At 31.6% G+C, this 5,122-nt stretch overlaps 1 protein-coding gene across 3 annotated transcripts in view; it reads left to right on the plus strand.

Moving 5' to 3' along the window:
* The first annotated feature begins 2,116 nt into the window (after positions 1-2,116).
* LOC108735327 (heterogeneous nuclear ribonucleoprotein K) overlaps positions 2,117-5,122 on the plus strand; it is a 27,033-nt gene continuing 24,027 nt past the window's right edge. For 2 of the 3 annotated variants that reach the window (XM_018467244.1, XM_018467245.1), the window contains exons 1-2: positions 2,117-2,145; positions 4,466-4,509. The gene's annotated coding sequence lies outside the window, so the exon portion shown is untranslated. The remainder of the gene's footprint in view (positions 2,146-4,465; positions 4,510-5,122) is intronic. The other variant, XM_018467243.1, reaches the window with a different exon arrangement.

Consider the following 5,122-nt stretch of genomic DNA (forward strand, 5'->3'; position numbering starts at 1 on the left):
TGCCAAAAAGTGCCCAACGTCGCTAAAGAAGTTTTCACTTCAAAAGTCAGTAAATAATGTTAAATTAATCACTCAAATACCTATCATCATTTAAATTTGTCATTTTTCATCTTGTTCATTGAAAAAAATTGAGATTGCCTCTAGTCGGCTATGATCGATCAGCAATCGTTTCACGATCGATCATATTCAGAGATGTGGTTTATTTGAAATAATTGCAATTAAAATGCGAATAAAAAATACCTATTTTTATCTTGCATTTAAATACTTTTTTGAGAAAAGCATTTTGCATGCCTTCTAATTCTTTAACTGAAGAGAGTCCAAAAAAATCTAAACTCCTTAGAAATGGATAATCTACTAAAATATTGGATCGATATTGTTTTCCGGGTTCAATGTCATGGTCCATGGAATTTTGAAATTCCAAATTAATATCAGAACCTGCCAAATCACCACTCATTGTACTTTTAGCAAGGAACTACGAAATTCTATGGATTACGACAAAACAACCCGCAAAACAATATCGAATTGATATACGCTGGCTGTGTAAAAATGAAAACTCTAAGATATTGTCGTGTGTCAAAAATTGCATATAATCCAAAATTCTTAGAAAACGATTCGAAAAACTTCACTTATTAGATGAACCCAAAGCTAAAGAAACTATGGATTCCATTTCTTTCTCTTATTACAATGTGTAAAAGATCAAAAAAAAAATAGGGTTGTAAATATTCTGATGTAAAATGATTGATCTTCATTTTACGTCAGTAAAATTATTTGCAACCCTATTTTGGCTCTGATCTTTATCGGTAAACAAACTATTGTGGCATCAGTGTATTTTTTCCTATTAAAACGGGTGACAAAGGCAAATAAGGAAACATATAGAAGAATTATTTGTTGCTGAACTGAAGAAACTATAACATAAAGATAGAAAAACTATATCTCAATCACTTCAAACAAAAAATATGAATCATACTCAATCTTCGCAACTGCTGATGTATGCAAACACCACGATTAGTCTAGAAAAACTCCAATATTTAAAAAATGAGCAAATGCCTGCAAGGTTTTCTTAAATAATATTTAATACTTAAGTAAATGTAGAAAATTAAGTAGGTGTACTACAAAAAAGCATTTTTTATTTAAAAAAGTATTTGCATTTTGCATTTAATTACTTTTAAAAAACCATTTTGCACATCTCTACTTATTATGTATTTTCTGGTTATTGTTCTCGTTCAAAAATTTTTCAAAGCATTAGTCGTGTGGCTCACCGCTGAATTGGCAAAAAGCACTGTTTCTTTTTTTTTTTAATTCACACTATATAAAACTACAGTTAGGTATATTCTATTTCTTAAGATGTTTTGTAATTTTTGATTGCACCCAAGCAGTAAAAATCCATAATAATTACGTTTAATATTTCTTAAATTATGGATACACTTAATTCAGTTCACCCAGAAACGGAAAGGTAGTAAATTTTTGAAAAAATTTATGTTCACTTAATAGTTGATTATACATAGTAGGTGCTAAACATATTTTTTATCTTTGTTCAGTGATTATAACAAAATATATAATTACAAAAATCAGCCAATACATAAACTGCGATATCCTGAAGGTAATTTAATATTTTTGCATGATGTTGTATTAGCTGTTTAAAATAGAACTTGGTTGTAATTTTGCATGGAATTGAATACCTTATTTGTAGCCCTTTTGTTAGAGTAATTTTACACTTGCTTCAAAAGTAAAATTGATCACTAATTACACTTTCCATTTTCTAAATCCATATTTCAAGTCAGTTAGTTCCTTCATTCATTAATTTTTTATTTTTTGTGCACAGTTAGAAGTATGCAGATTGTTTTTACGACTTTAAAAAAAAAAAAAAAATCAGTGCCTAATTAAGTAGTTAATTGACAATTTTTGTAAGGAATAATAAAAAGGAAATTTAATCGTGTTGGATGTAAATTTTAGGTGTCCAAATATTTGTGAAATTGGTCACAACCACATTCGAATACAGTAAAAATGAATTTTCTTAAAAAAAAAATCCCACTCACCCTTTTTCCCATTTCGCACCGAGTATGTAATGNAATAAAACTTCAACTGTTATTTGCAACAAAATTATTAATGTAGAGGAATCAGAATATTTCGAAACTAAGAAGCCAGGTCAGAATTTAATAATTATTTTTAGTTTTATTTTGTTTTATTAATTTAAAAACAGAAAGTCACTAACTTAATTTTTTATCTCTAATTAGTTTATTCATTTCCCCTAACACTCTAACATTGACAGTGAATAGAAGAGGCCATCAGTTTTCTACCATTAGGTACTGCCCATTTATTGTCCGACGCATGGAATGTTTTTTTTTAGTTTGTTCTGCCAAATAAATAATCGTCCAAATTTGCCATACATTTTCACGCCTTTGCCTTGACGACGTATATGAGCAGTCACATTTGTAAATATTCCACCCTCCCTATCTAATTTCAATAGATTTTATTTGTTCTTCAAACAGACCAATTTCTTTGTGCAAATATAGCTGAAGTGTTAAGTGTTAGGTATTTCATTAATCGTAAGTTTTTTCCTTCTTAATTTTAAAGTTCACTAATAAAAAAAAACTGTACAAAATTTTGCAACTATCAACTAAATTTAGTTAAGCATAACTTTTTGTTTTTTAGTCGTTTTTTGCCCGTGCAAAGGTTGTCATAAATATTTTACCTTCATCCTTTGTTACCTTACCTAACCAATGTCAACTTTATATCTATATCTCACATCACCTTCTAAAGTTTTGAAAAACGAGTTTGATAAGCAAAGTAATGTTTTTCGAATTAAAATGAATCAGCTTTTATAGAATTTATCAACACAAATGGAACACAAACAAATCAATTTTAAATAGTGATGTGTAGCTACTAGTACATTCAATTCAAATTTTACTACTATTCATTTTCTCTTTCTAATAAAATCTTTTCTCAAATTATCTTTATTGTTAATCTCGTTCCCAAGTTATATGAAGAACGTGCGGTAATGTTTAGAAAGAAAAAGAATGTTCACTGATTTAATAGATTTATTTAGACAAAAGGGAAAAAAAGTGGTAGTAAGTACACAAATATACGCGAACGAATAGGAGACGAGTGCGAACCACGGCTGACCCTTAGAGTGCAGTAGGCGTTGGTCCCTACTAATTTTCCAAGGTATACTAGACCCCGAAGGATGCTCGGTCTAAAGGAGCTGTTAGAATAGGGGCCAACAATTATCGCTTCATGGGGTAACATCTTCTTAAATAGTCCCTACGTAGATAAGGGGTACTTGAGAATGGTGGTGCGAGCTCTATACTCCCACTCCGTTGAAGGGAGTGTTAGTCGGTGATATCGGAAATCGACGGTGGCTCAATAGACGAGGGTAGTCGGACAATCCGACGAGTTTGGAGAGAAATTGAGAACGTAGGGGTGGTGTTACAGTTTTTAATTTATTAATGATTGATAACTAATATAAAATTGAATGTATTTTCAGTAATTTTCAATTGCATATCATTAACTGTAGATTCAAAGAAAAACCAATACTTCGAAAAAAAAAAATCCATATTTTCAAATTATTCGAAAAGACGATTTGAAATTCGAATATAATATTTTTGCCACTTGTTGTATTACGTTTATTCGAATAAGAAGCTAAAAGGTTAATAATTTTCCGTTATTTTGACGGGACAATTTTGGAATTCCTTATACATCATTATTACAAGCCGTGTAGTATGGGGGACACCCGGTAGGAACGAAGTTTCTTGAGCTATTCGACAAATATTAATGAATAAAAATTACAGTTAGAGGGAGAGAGATGAGTACCTACTAACACCTTTGATATTTGTCCAACATTGCCAAGCCTAGAGAAATTTTCATAGAAGCCTTTCCTGGAATATATAAGGAAATTTTCATAAAAAAAACTAACGAATGAAAAGAAATTCATCTGACAGCGCCGGTTTTTGCTGATTGAACCCTTGCAGCCGTAGCGCACGATAAGAAACTTCGTTCCGAAAACCGATAAGAAAGAGACGGAGAATCATTTGAAAAAAATGATGTGTTTGTGTTCAAATTTTTAAGCCGTTGTCTAAAAATTACTGCTCGTAGATTCTTAGCATTCCTTGAAAATTGATCACCGAATCATTCATTAAGATAAAGCCTAAATTAATAATTTAAGACTGAAAAAGAAATCTAATCTTTTCGCCAAAGTGGCATTGGTTCCCTCCCATAATATACCCTCAGTATATCCACTTAATTCACCCTCCCTTGATTTGTTGAACCCAATTCCTCTACCCATTGTGACTCTTTGCACGTATACACTTGTGATTTTGAGGTTGCAGCATTTAAACAATTGTATCATTTGTTATAAATGTCTTCTGCCCCGCCCCGGCTTGGTCCACCTGCCCACCCGTCCGCCATTGTTATCTACTGCTCTGCCCATTGATATTGTTGCCACGGCCCAACACATCGCCCACCACAGTACAAAGCCTCGATTACTGTCCCTGACTGTCCGGGCCCTGAACGGTAAAAAATATCTCTATTTTTTGTGCTCACTCCGACCCTGGTTGCACTGTCTACCTACACTGACGTAACACTAAACGTGTAATCGTCCATAAATCAGAGCATCGGAGGAATATTGTACGATGAAATAGAATTAAATTGAAATTATATTTAGAAAAATAAAATTACAATGATTGGTTTTCGCACAATTAATAAATATTCGAGTGCATTTGCGTTTTTTCGGTTTTTATGGTTTGAAGGTAAATTTTTGTTGTTAATCATTTCAAATCCTCATTTATTACAGTGGTTGACTTCTAATTCGACAATTACAAAAAAGTCAGTGTCGATTTCCGGTGTAACTAGAATTAAATTGAAAATCATCTAAAGTAATGGCTGAATTGGTTTTAGGGATGTTTGGGAGGTATGTCAAAAAGCTACGAGACAAATGAAAATTTCGAGGAACGTTCCTCATTTAATTCTAAAACTCTTGTAAAAATTACAAATCGCTTCACTAAAGCGTTAAAAAGTTTGAAATTTTAAGAAATTGTTATTTTACACGTCATTTTATGGAGAATCGTTAATCCAACAGATTAAATTTATTTTTATTAACAGAAAAAAAGTTAGCAGATTATTTTTA

This window comes from Agrilus planipennis, unplaced genomic scaffold, assembly GCF_000699045.2.
Source record: "Agrilus planipennis isolate EAB-ADULT unplaced genomic scaffold, Apla_2.0 scaffold45, whole genome shotgun sequence".
Taxonomy (NCBI): Eukaryota; Metazoa; Arthropoda; class Insecta; order Coleoptera; family Buprestidae; genus Agrilus; species Agrilus planipennis.